The 14,013-nt window shown below is 37.6% G+C and overlaps 1 protein-coding gene across 1 annotated transcript in view; it reads left to right on the top strand.

The window, feature by feature from the left end:
- The first annotated feature begins 2,570 nt into the window (after positions 1-2,570).
- The window catches only part of ZNF169 (zinc finger protein 169), a 58,947-nt gene continuing 47,504 nt past the window's right edge, over positions 2,571-14,013 (top strand). The window contains exons 1-2 of the mRNA XM_060610261.3: positions 2,571-2,659; positions 6,251-6,468. The gene's annotated coding sequence lies outside the window, so the exon portion shown is untranslated. The remainder of the gene's footprint in view (positions 2,660-6,250; positions 6,469-14,013) is intronic.

Here is a 14,013-nt window from a genome sequence, read left to right on the forward strand (position 1 = left end):
CTTTTATTTCCCTTGCTTCAGGAGACATATCTAGAAAAATGTTGCTGCAGCTCACGTCAGAGACCTTACTGCCTGTGCTCTCTTCTAAGATTTTTATGGTTTCAGGTCTCACATTTAAGTGTTTAATCCATTTTGAAATTATTTTTGTGTATAATATAAGAAAGTGGCCCAGTTTCATTTTTTTGCACGTTACTATTCAGTTTCCCCAACACCATTTGTTGAAGAGACTGTCTTTTTACCATTGGATATTCTTTCCTGCTTTATCAGAGATTAATTGACTATATAGTTGTGGGTTTGTTTATGGGTTTTCTTTTCATTTCCATTTTATTTTACTTTATTTTATTTTTTATTTTAGGGAGGGAGAGTGAGAGCGTGAGTGGTGGAGAGGGGCAAAAGGAGAGAGAGAGAGAGAGAGAGAGAGAGAATCATAAGCAGGTTCCACACTCAGGAAGGAGCCTAACGCAGGGCTTGATCTCACGACCCTGGTATCATGACCTAAGCCGAACTCAAGAGTCAGATGCTCAATCGACTGAGTCACCCAGGCACCCCCATTTCTGGGTTTTCTATCCTGTTCCACTGATCTATGTGTCTATTTTTGTGCCAGTGCCATACTGTTTTGATTACTACACCTTGGCAATATAACTTGAAGTCTGGAATTGTGATACCTCTAGCTTTGTTTTTCTTTTTCAAATTTTCTGTAGCTATTTGGAGCCTTTTGTGGTTCCATATAAATTTTAGGGTTGTTTGTTCTAGTTCTGTGAAAAATGCTGCTGGTATTGTCAGTTTTGTTGATCCTTTCAAAGAATGATATATTGGTTTCATTGATGATCTCTATTTTTTTTTCTATTCTCTATTTCATTTATCTCTGCATTATTATTTCCTCCCTTCTGCTAGCTTGGGGTTTGGTTTGTTCTTTTCCAATTCCTTAAGTTGTAAGTTTAGATTGTTGATTTAAGATCTTTCTTGTTTTTTGATGGAAGCATTTATAGCTATAAATTTCTCCTTTAACAGGCTTTTGCTGTGTCCCATAAATTTTGGTATGTTGTATTTTTGTTTTTACTCATCTCTATTTTCTAATTTCCTTTGTGATATCTCTTTGATCCATTGGTTGTTTCAAAGTGTGTGGTTTTGTCTCTACAATTTTGTGAAGTTTTCTTTATGTTATTGATTTCTAATTTATCCTCTTGTGGTCAGAAAAGATACTTTGTGTGATATGTATCTTTTGAAATCTTTTGAGACTAAATTGTGGCCTAATATATGGCCTATCCTGAATGTTCCATGTGCATTTGAGAAGAATGTGTATACTATTGTTGGGTTGAGTATTCTGTATGGGTCTATTTGGTATACTGTGTTTTTTAAGTCCTCTATTTTCTTCTGTCTAGTTTTTGTGTCCATTATTATAAGTGGAGTATTGACAATTCTAATTATTATTGAAGAACTGTCCATATCTCCCTTCAATTCTGTCAGTTTTTGCTTCATATATTTTAATGGTCTATCAGTGGGTGTGTAAATGTTTATAATTATTATATCTTCTTATTGCATTGAAACTTTTATTAATATATAGTGTCCTTCTTTGTCTCTTGTAAACTTTTTAATTCAAAGTCTGTTTTGTCTGATATTAATATAGCCACTCCTTATTTCTTTTGGTTATTTTTTACATGAAATATCTTTTCCCAGCCTTTCACTTTCAACTTGTTTGTTGATCTCAGGTTAGTCTCTTATAGACAGCATATGTGGTTTTATCCATTTTGCCAATCTCTGGCTTTTGATATGAGAGTTTAATTTGTTCATATTTAAAATAATTACTGATAGGGAAGGAATTTATTCTGTCATTGTATTGTTTTCTATATGCCATATAGGTTTTTTTTTGTTGTTGTTGTTGTTTCTCATTTCCTACATCCATGTCTTCTTTTGTGTTTAGTTGATTTATTTGTTGTGAACCATTTAAATTCCTTCTTAATTTCCTTTTGTGTATATTTTGCTATTCTATTTGTGGTTACCATGGGGATTACATTCAACATTCTTAAGTTATAACATTCTAATTTGAATATATGGCAATTTAACTTCAATAACACAGAAACTATGTTCTTTTACAACTCTGACCCCACCCCTTTCAGTTGTTGATGTCACAAAGTTACATCTTATACATCGTGTGTCTGAAAACCTAAACTACTAATTCCTTTAAGTGAATTAGTCTCCCAAATTATGTAGAAAACAAGATTTGGAGTTACAAACTAAAGTTATAATGGCAGCTTACATTAATAATCATTGTTTCTTTAATTGTATTAGTATCAAATCATGAAGAAAACAAAAAGTATAGTTATAAACCATTGTTACAATAATACTAGCTTATATAATTGTACATGTATTTACCTTTATGGAGACCTTTATTTCTCTATATAGCTTTGAGTTAGTCTAGTATCCTTTTGTTTCACCTTTCAGGACTCCCTTGAGTACTACTTGCAGGGCAGGTCTAATGTCATAAACTCCCTTAGCTTTTTTTATCCGGGAATGTCTTGATTTCTCCCTCAGGATGTAGAATTCTTGGTTGATAGGTTTTTTTTTTTTCTTTTAGCACTCTGGATATATTGATCTACTATCTCCTGGCCTCCAAAGCTTCTGATGAGAAGTCTGCAGATTTTCTTACTGAATATCCCTTGTATGTAATGATTCACTTCCCTTTTGCTGTTTTCAAGATTTATTCTTTGTCTTTTGAAAGTTTGATTATAATGTGTCACAGTGTAGGTCTCTTTGGGTTCATCTTATGTCGAGTCTGTGAAGCTTTTTAGATGTTCATATTCATGTCTTTATTCAAATTTGGGCAATTTTCAGCTTTTATTTTTTCAGATATTCTTTCTGTCCCTTTCTCTCTCTCCTCTTTCTTTCCTCTCCCACAATGCGAATGTTGGTACTTTTGGTGGTGTCCTATAGATCTCTTAGGTTTTGTTAAACTTTTTTCTTTATGCCCCTCAACCTTGATAATTTCCAATGTTCTGTCTTTAAGTTCACTGATTCTTTCTCCTTCCTGCTCAAATCTGTATTTGAATCCTTACAATAAAATTTTCATATCAGTTACTGTATTTTTAGCTCTAGAATTTCTTTCTTTAAATTTAGGTTTTCTATTTCTTTATTTCTATTTCTTTTTTATATTTCTTTATAATTCCATTTAGTTAACGCCTTGTTTTCATGATTTTCTCCACAGCTTCTTTTAGTTCTTTGAGCATCTTTAAGGCCACTGTTTCAAATTCTTTGTCTACTATATCTTCCAGTAAGTCTTTTTCAGGGGCAGATTCTGTTATTTCTTTCTCCCTTTGAATGGGCCATACTTTCCTGTTTCTTTGTGTGTCTGTGATTTTCTGTTGAACACTAGACATTTGAATTTAATAATGTGGTAAATCTGGAAATTGAATCCCTCCCCTTCCCTAGGGTTTGCTGCTCTGTTATTGTTATTGGGTTTTTAAAATTTTTATAGCCTCTCCGTGCCAAAAGTCTACCTGAGGTATAAACCTAATGCCTTCTTATGTCTTTTCTGAGCTTTTCCTTGGGCATACACTGTCACTTTGTAATGTTCTCCATATATGCAGTTGTTTTTGAATGTCCTAGTCATTAATATCTCATTCCCAAGGGAGAAAAGCAAAAAATGAAGGAAAAATAATGAGTTCTAGACTTTTAAATCTTCTGGAAGTCACTTGAGCCAGAGTGGGGAGGGGCTTGCAACAACAGGGGGTAGTGCAGCAACAATGGCTGCCCACCTCTTTGCACCTCTGAACTCAGAAGCAGCAATCAGAGCACAGAACTCCAATACTTGAGGGACAGAGTTCTTTTTGCCTACCTCAACTTTCACAAGCTCTGTGCAAGCTGCTACAAGAACACGAGTACAGTTTCCTGGTATGTGGGATATTTGTTACTGTGCTAAGAGCTGGAGTTGAATGAACGTGGCCACAATTTACTGTCCAATCTTCCCCTGGAACTTGTGATCCTTCAACAGACTCCAGAGTTCCAAATAATTACATTAGATAGATTCTTCCAGTGTAATTGTTTGGATGAGGAGACAGATTCCTGGTGCTTCCTACTTCACCATCTTCCCAGAATCGTCTAGGAATAGAATCTTAAGGATGAAATTTCTGAATTGCTTCTAGGGTTTCTAAAATTGGCTCTCTAACCTGATAAGACTTAAAGACACTAATTATTCTATTTCTGTTAATAAAGAGAGCCATGATGTGATTTGGCAATAGAGATATATAAAATATCATCATTGGATACTTCTTATTTTATTTTTTAAAATTCCAGTATAGTTGGGGCACCCATATCTCTTAACCAGTTGAGTATCTGACTCTTGATCTCAGCTCAGGTCTTGATCTCAGAGCTGTGAGTTCAAGTCCTGTGTTGGGCTCTGTGCTGTGTGTGAAGCCAACTTAAAAAAATAATAAATAAAAATAAAATTCCAGTATAGTTAACATACATTGTTATAGTAGTTTCAGGTCCACATTATGGTGATTCAACAATTGTATACATTACTCAGTGCTCTTCATGATACACGTACTCTTAGTCCCCTTCACTTAGTTCTCTTAATCCTCTTCACCCACCCCCTACCCACTTCTCCAGTAACCATTGGTTTGTTCTCTATAGTTAAGAGTCTGTTTTTTGGTTTCTTTCTTTCTTCATTTTGTTTCTTAAATTCCACATATGAATGAAACCACATCATTGTGTACTTCTAATAAAACACTTATAAGAACTAAGAATCTAAGTGGCAATGTATATATTTTCAAACACTTTTGTCAAACTAATGAGTATAATGAACTTTGCTGGTTGCTCCTAATATCACTGAACAAAGTGGAGAAAGAAACAGATGAGTTCAGGGATTTAAATTTCTGGCTCAAGTGCCAGATAAATGACCTGAAAGTGTCTATGTCTTTCCTGAAAGAGACTCTTATCTCCTATCGCCACAGGATTAAGATTGCTGAAAACCAAACCCAGAATTGCATTTTGCAAGTGGATGACTTACAGCGCATTTTGAATTCCCAGCTTTGCAGGATGTCTCTTGATTAGGAAGAAATGAGATTCTGAAAGTTGGCACGGGGATGTGTGGAAAGACCTGGATGAATCTGGGGACATCGAGCACCTAAATTCTGATAAGCCTTGTTTGCCAGTAGTAGCAACCTCTTCACCCAGTCTGAGGAGACTAACTGTGTTGTCTCAGGAAACTGTTGATGGCCTCCCTTGAGGCAGTTGCCTTGCAAGACAATGCTGATTCCACCCCTTCAGAATCCACCCCTACCACCCTTCTCTGCTTCCAGACCTATGACTTTGGCTAATTGATTGTGGTGTCCTTAGAAGTGAAGTAGATTGGAAGCCTACTACATTTTTACTTGGTCTGTATAAGGAGAAAAGTTCTAGGTCAAGAGAACAAAAGTTGTACCTGAATAATAAAGATAGGGAGTCACAGCCCCTGAGTAGATTACCAGACTTGAGTTAGATCCAGAAATTGTTGAATGAAGAATGGGTTCCCTTGAGGAAGGACACTGGTATACTGGTATACTGCTAAAATTTATTTTAGTTGTTTTCCCAGCTTTTCCCAAAGGAACCTATAGCCTCTACCAGGCTAACTCTGTACTGGGGAAAAGGGAATAATAATAATAGACTTTTTGGGGCTCTGAACTGACACCAATTCCAGGAGACTCAAATGTCACTGGTGTCCACCAGTTAAAATCAGGGATTTTGCATGTTACATGATAAATGGAGTTTTGGCTCATATTCCTCTCACACTGGGCCAAGTGGGTCCCCAAACCATCCTGTGGTTATTTCTCCAGTTCTAGAATGCATCATTAAAATAGACTCAGTAACTGAGGAATTCTCACATGGATTCCCTGACCTGTGGATTAAGAGCTACCATGGTGGGAAAGGCCAAGTGGAAGCCACTAGAACTGTCTCTACTTAGAAAAATAGTAAAGTAAAAGTAGAACTGAATTCCTGGAGGGATTTCTGAGATTAGTGCTACCATCAAGGACTGGGAAGATGCAGGGGTGGTGATTCACACCACATTTCCGGTCAGGTGGCAATACATTGTAGGAATGAGACAAGATTCTTTAGAAGGCTAAATATACTCTGAATCACCACTCAATATATGGTGCTGTTACTCCCGTAGCCAGGATTCACAGGTCCAGGAATCTAGGGATGGAATTGGGAGTGGCGTCACTCACAACTACCCCTAATAACCTGCTAACAATATTTTTGCCTCCTATACCCACAGTCTTATACTCTGCTGGCCTAGAAGTCTTAGTTCCAAAGGCAGGAATACTTCCACCAGGAGATACAACAATGATCTTATCAAACTGGGAATTAAGACTGCCATCTGGCCATTTTGGACTCCTCATGCCTCTGAATCAACAGGGAGAGAAAGGAGTTGCTATGCTGGCTGGGCTGATTGATTTGGACTACCCAGAGAAGCTAAACAACTCCACAATAGAGGTAAGGAAGAGTATATATGGAACAGAGGAGATTCCTTAGGGTATCTTAGTATTGCCATTATCTGTGGTTAAAGTCAATGGAAAAGTACAACAATGCAATCTAGGCAGGTTGGCTACTGGCCCAAAAACTTCAGGAATGAAGGTTTGGGTCACCCCACCAGGTAAATAACCATGAGCAGCTGAGATATTAGCTGAGGGCTAAGAGAATATGGAATGGGCAGTGATAAAGGTAGTTATCAATATCAGCTGCAACCATGTGCTCAGTTACAGAAATGAGAACTGTAATTGGCATGAATGTTTCTTCCTTATTTTGTTATGAACATGTTTGTGGTTGTGGTTGTGTGTGTGTGTGTGTGTGTGTGTGTGTACATAATACAGTATCTTTGTTTTTGTTGTTCTCTTATCCCCTTATCATGTAATGTAAGCTGCATTGACTTTATATTATAGTCTTTAAATATTGTTAATTTTACATTATAGTATTTAAGTTATGTGATATCAAAGGAGAACAGTAAACATCATTTAAGGTCTTTGCATTGTCTTTTGGAAAAAGGGTTAGTGTCTTCATTTGTATGCAGGATAATTACATGTTAGGGGGAAGTATGACCATATCATTCCATATTTATGCATGTCTGTGATATAAGTTTTCTAAATATTGTTATTTTGAAAGCTCAAAGCGGTTTTATTACTTCTCGGCTCAGTGGCTACAGTGAAGCCCATGGAAAACAGGAAGAAAGTCAGTACTGGGTTCTTCCTGCACAACCTTCACTTCTTCCACTCCTTCCTATACCATAGTTTCCTTCACAATATGCTGTCCCTGTGTTCCTGCTGCCACCAAAATGTCCATTCTTCACTAGACCATAGTCATAAGGTTGCTAGTTGTAATATCCAAAGTCACTGTATTTTCCCCTTCCATAATTTCTTCTACATAGTTGTCAAAACCACCTATGTAGCCCCCACCCCGGTTCCCACATCCAGGTCCTCCATCACTATATCTTCATTTTTGTCCCGCATAACCAGTACTGCCTCCAAAACTGCCACCGAAATCCTCTTCTATACCCATTATAGCTATCCCTAAAGCCATGTCTTCTTCCTTATCCACAAGAACCTCCTCTAAACTTGCCTCCTGATCCATTGCCCCTGCATTAATCCTTCAAAGCAAAATACCTTTCTCTGCCATTCCTAGAACTTTTTACCTCCTGTGTTTCTTGTCTGCACAAAGCCCACTGATGGTATGGTATTTCTGCAGTACAATTTTATCCACAGGATCATGGTCATCAAAAGTAATAAAACCAATGCCTCTTTTCTTTCCAGTCTGCCTATCAGTAATGATCTCAAATGGTATAAAGCTTTCTATATTCCTTGCAGAATCTCTAGGTTGATATTCTTTAGTATTGTCTTTAATTCCATCACAAGCAGCTTCTTCATAGTTACATGAGCTCCAGGTTTTCTGGATTTCTCTTGCTACAGCACATTTGGACTTAACCGCTGTCCCATCCTTTGAATGAGATCTTGCAGCCATGATAGCACCAATCTCTGCCATGTATGAAGAACTTACAAAACCCAATACTCTTGAGCTCTTGCTTGCAGGATTCCTTGTTACCTCACAGTCTGTAAATTTTCCCCATGGTTTGTAGTGGTTCCTCAAACTTTCTTCTGTGGTTTCAAAACTTAAGCCACCAGTAACGAAGTTCCAGAAATGTACCTTCTCTTTCTCCATAGCAGACTCAGTCACTTCCACTGAACTTTAGTCCAGTGAGATGAGAGAGATCTCTGTGTACGAGCATGAGCACATTTGTCCTGGTGCTGCTGTCTTGAGGCTTTCTCTTCGTGTCTCTGCTTTGTTATAATTCATGCAAAGCCCTTCCGTACCACCAGATGGAACAGAGTGGTTTGCAAAATCATTTATATTTCATCATGTTATGTCTCTGATTTCTCTTTTTACATTTCTTTTGTGAACCAACTTAACTTCCCGCAAATAACTATTTTCTCAACCACTTCAAACTGAATTGAAACTGTCTCACTTTTCCTCTTTCTCCGTCTCCTTCCTAGTTCCCTTTAGTTCCATTCAGCTGACTCAGACCATCATCACACTGATTATTATAGTTTTGTATTAAAATGCTAATGATACAGAAAATTAAGCTCTATTGTTTGTCACCATTGTATTGAAAATATAGTCATCCAGATAATTGCTTTGTGGTGTTGAAAAGTATGCAAATGCTATTTGATTGGATCATATTAAGTGTACAGCTCACTTTATGGAGACCATGAATTCAGTCTTCTTTAAAATTTTATTTATATAAGAATATGTGTGATTCTGAATACATAATTCATGTAAAAATGAAAGTGACTTCTAAGATTCCTAAGACATATGTTTTCTCCCCCAAATTTAATATAAGAATTATCTATCAAGCATTCAGGTCTAATTTTGCCCCACTATTGAGACAAAACCTTTTGAGTACTTTATTCCAGGCCATGTGAATTATGAAGATTTTTCATCCTATCTGGTGGGAACAGGGGCGGTTTCTGGCCTATGTGAGCTCACAGTATTTCTTTCTAATCCCATCCAGTGTGGTTCCTTGCTCGGGGTTGCACACACATGTGTTGGTCAGCACTCAGCTGACACTTGAGGAGCATCCCCACTTGGGTTTCCCTTCTCTGGACTGTGACCTGAACTTTCTCTCCATCCAGAAAGTTCAAGGGCTCACCTGGTTTATTACTGACCTCCCAAGGTTCTCTGCTCTTCATTGTCTTATATCCAATGTCTTCAAACCTACTTTCCGGTATATTTTGTCCTTTAAAAGTTATTTTAGGCTGGAGGTTAAATCTGGTTCCTGTTACTTCATTTTGAGCAGAAGCTAATAGAAGTAACTTGAAAACACTTGTTAAATTCCTAGAAAAAGAGGTGTGTCTCTTTATAAAGACCTTGATGTTTCTGAGCTCTCTGTTCTATTACATCAAATCAGTGATTTTTTTGTATTAGTCAAATAATTTTAGTTTTAATTACTATAGATTTAAGTGTTTTCACATTTACTTTGTAAAAATTAATAAAAGGAAATCTGGTTTAGTATTGAGTCAGGAGGACAGCAGGGAGAACTGTCACACCCTCCCGAATTACCACTCATGGTCAACTGCAGACCCAACAGGAAGAGGTGCACTTTGCAAGTAGACACTACTGTAGCTACTAATTTACTAACCCAGCAGGAGAAAGTAAGATTTCTTCCTCCCTAGCAACTCCCCAGCCAATGAGAGACTGTCACAGTTCAGCCAATGAGAAGCCACTGCACTTTCAGCTCCATGTTTACACCAATGGACTTGTAGTTTACAACATCTCCTCCCAAATCCCCCTTTCCTCTATAAAAGAACTTTTCATTCTTTTAATTTCTGGGCTCGCCTACCATTTGCTGGAGCTTGCTTGTCCCAGATTGCAATCCTATGCTGTTCCCAAATAAACCCAGCTTTCGCTGGTTAAATAACTGGCTGTCTTATTCCTAAGGTTAACATTACTTGCTAATCAGAAGTGAGATCCAGCAAAGACCCTAAACCACTCCAAGACTAGGAAGCAAATGGGTGCTGGTCCCCTCAGAGCAAACCAGGCTCATTGGGTCCTGCTGGCTCTTTAGTTTGAGGGTAGATTTTCTCCTGGATTTTGAGCTCTTCTCTCTTTGTGTTCCAGCTCTCTAGGCTTTATTCAGGATCTGTTTTAAGGCTTTATTTTTTCTGAGAGTACTTATTTAGCCTTCAATCCAACTTCTTTTTGGAATTGCCTGTTCCTACTGGAACCATGCTAGCTTTGGTCTGATTCCTTCTGGACCCAGACTATTCCTGCTGAAATTGTGTTTTTTTCAGGATTTTTCTCTTTGCTGTAGAGAAAAATCTCTAAGAAATGGGATCCCCATCATCAAAATACTTTGAGAATACTCCCCCCAACACACACTGGTACTCCAGCTAGTTTTATGTTTAAAAAGACTATGGTCAGGGATGCCTGGGTGGCTCAGTTGGTTGAGTGTGAACTCTTGATTTTGGCTCAGGTCATGATCCCAGGGTTTTGAGATCAAGCCCTGTGGTGGGCTCCATGCTGAGTGTGGAGCCTGTTTAAGATTCTCTGTCTCCCTCTCCCATTGTCCCTCCCCTGCTCATGTGCACACACTGTCTGTCTGTCTCTGTCTCTGTCTCTGTCTCTTTCTCTCACACACACACACACACACACACACACACACACACACACACACACACAACTATGGTCCTTCCTCATGTGCACTGATTTAACCAAAAGTAATTTATTTTATTTATTTCAGTGTAATCGACACACTCTATTATAATAGTTTCAGGTGTACAGCATAGTGATTTGAAAAGTTTATACATTATGCTATATTCCCCGTAAGTGTGGCTACTATCTGTCACCATACATCACTATCATATTATTGACTGTATTCCTTACGCTGCACCTTTTATTCCCATGATTTATTCATTCCCTAACTGGTAGCCTGTATGTCCCACTCCCCTTCACCCATTTTTCCTATGCCCTCACTCTCCTCTTCTCTGGCAACCATCAATTTCTTCTCTGTATTTAAAGTTCTGATTCTGCTTATTTGTTTATTCATTTTTTTTAAGATTCCACACAGTGAAATCATGTTATTTGTCTTTCTCAGTCTGACTTATTTCATTTAGCATGATACTCTTTAGGTTCATCCATGTTTTTATGAATGGCGTGATTTCATCTTTTTAATGGTTGTATAATATTCCATTGTGTGTGTGTGTGTGTGTGTGTGTGTGTGTGTGTGTGTGTATGTGTATACATACCACATCTTCCTCATCAATTTGTCTATTGATGGACACTTAGGTTGCTTCCATAACTTGGCTCTTATAGATAAATGCTGCCATAAACATAGGAGTGCATATATCTTTTCACGTTAGTATTTTAGTTTTTGTTGGGTACTCAGTAGAATTATCGGATCATATAGCATTTCTATTTTTAACTTTTGCAGAACCTCTATACTGTTTTCCACAGTGACTATAAAAGTTTACATTCCCATCAACAGTGTATGAAGTTTCCTTTTTCTCCATATTCTTGTCAACACTTGTTTCTTATCTCTTTGATTTTAGACATTCTGACAGATTTGAGGTGATATCTCATTGTGGTGTTGATTGGCATTTTACTAATGATCAGTGATGTTGAGCATCTTTTCATGTGTCTCTTGGCCATACATATGTCTTCTTTGGAAAAATGTCTATTCAGAATTTCTGCTCATTTATTAAATTGGATTTTTTTTTTTTGGGGTGTTTGGTTATATAAGCTCTCTGTATTTTGGATATTAACCCATTATTAGATGTATCATTTGCAAATACCTTCTCTAATTCAATAGGTTGCCTTTTTGTTTTGTTGGTGGTTTACTTTGCTATGCAAACCCTTTTTATTTTGGTATAGTCCCAATAATCTTGGTTTTTGTTTTCCTTCTCTTGGAATGCATAACTAGAAAAATGTCCCCTATGTTAGAGAAATTGCTGCCTCTGTTTTTTTCAGGATTTTTAGTGGTTTCAGGTCTCACATTTATGCCTTTAATTCATTTTGAGTTTATTTTTTTGCCTGGTGGTCCAGTTTCATTCTTTTACATGTGGCTGTCCAGTTTTCTCAGTATTATTTATTTTTTAAAATTAAAAAAAATTTAATGTTTATTTTTGAGAAAGAGAGAGAGAGGGAGAGAGAAAGAGAGGGGGAGGAGCAGAGAGAGAGGGAGACACAGAATCGGAAGCAGGCTCCAGGCTAACAGCTGTTAGCACAGAGCTAGACGCGGGGCCCAAACCCACGAACTGCGAGACCATTACCTGAGCTGAAGTTGGGTGCCCAACCAACTGAGCCACGCAGTTGCCCCTCAGTATTATTTATTAAAGAGAATATCTTTTCCCCCACTGTATACTCTTGCCTCCTTTGTTGTAGATTAATTGACTGTATAATAGTGGGCTTATTTCTGGGTGCTTTATTATGATCCATTGATCAATGTGTCTGCTTTTGTGCCAGTACCATACCGATTTGATTACTACAGCTTTGTAGTATATTTTGAAATCTGGAATTGTGATACCTCTAGCTTTGTTTTTCTTTCTCAAGATTGCTTTGGCTATTCTGGGTCTTTTGTGGATCCACACAAATTTTGGTATTATTTCTTCTAGTTTTGTGACAAATGCTATTGGTATTTTGATAGGGATTGCATTAAATCTGTAGATTGCTTTGAGTATTATGGACATTTTAACAATGTTTATTCCTCCAATTCATTCTTACAATTCATTCTTCCAATTCATGAGCATGGAATATCTTTTCATTTGTGTCATCTTCAATTTCTTTCATCAATGTTTTATAGTTTTCAGAGTACAGGTCTTTCACCTCTTTAAGTTTATTCCTAGGTATTTTATTCTTTTTTGGTACAATTGTAAATGGGACTGTTTTCTTTATTTCTCTTTCTGCTACTTCATTATTAGGGAATAGAAATGCTACCAATTTCTGGGAATTAATTTTGTATCCTGCAACTTTACTGACTTATTCTAGTTTTTTTGGTGGAGTCTTTTAGGATTTTCTATGTATACTATTATGTCATCTGCAAATAGTGACAGTTTAACTTCTTCTTTGCCAATATGAACGCCTATTATTTTTCTTGTCTGATTGCTGTGTCCAGGACTTTTGGTACTATGTTGAATAAAAGTGGCAAGAGTGGCCATCCTTGTCTCGTTCCTGACCTTAGAGGAAGAGCTCTCAGCTTTTTACCATTGTATATGATGCTAGCTGCAGGTTTTTCATATGTGGCCTTTATTAAGTTGCGGTATCTTCCCTCTAAACCCACTTTGTTGAGAATTTTTATCATGAATGGATGTTGTACTTTGTCAAATGCTTTTTCTGCATATATAGAGATGATCATATGATTTTAATCCTTTCTCTTGATGTGGTAAATCACATTGATTTGTGAATAGTAAATATTTGTGACTATTCCTTGCATTCCTGAAAAAAATCCCACTTGATTATGGTGAATAGGTATTAACTCTTCTTTTTTTTTTTTTTTTTTTTTAAATTTTTTTTTTTTCAACGTTTTTTATTTATTTTTGGGACAGAGAGAGACAGAGCATGAACGGGGGAGGGGCAGAGAGAGAGGGAGACACAGAATCCGAAACAGGCTCCAGGCTCCGAGCCATCAGCCCAGAGCCCGACGCGGGGCTCGAACTCACGGACCGCGAGATCGTGACCTGGCTGAAGTCGGACGCTTAACCGACTACGCCACCCAGGCGCCCCTACTCTTCTTTAAATGTTTGGGAGAATTCACCTGTGAACCCCTTTTACCAGTCAGGTGGTTTGACAAATCTGTGCTGTTTGGCCAGTTTTACAACATTTTCATGGTGAATACCATCCTCATTCCTCAGGGCTAGTTGAGCCGGACACAGGGTGGGTGGGGGGGCCTCAGTCTCCTGGGATCCTGGGATCATGACTTGAGCCGAGGCCAAGAGCTGGAAGCTCAACCAACTGAGCCACCCATGCACCCCCATGTTTTTTTTTTTAAAAAACTTC

Source organism: Panthera onca, chromosome D4, assembly GCF_046562875.1.
Source record: "Panthera onca isolate mPanOnc1 chromosome D4, mPanOnc1 haplotype 2, whole genome shotgun sequence".
NCBI classification, from domain to species: domain Eukaryota; kingdom Metazoa; phylum Chordata; class Mammalia; order Carnivora; family Felidae; genus Panthera; species Panthera onca.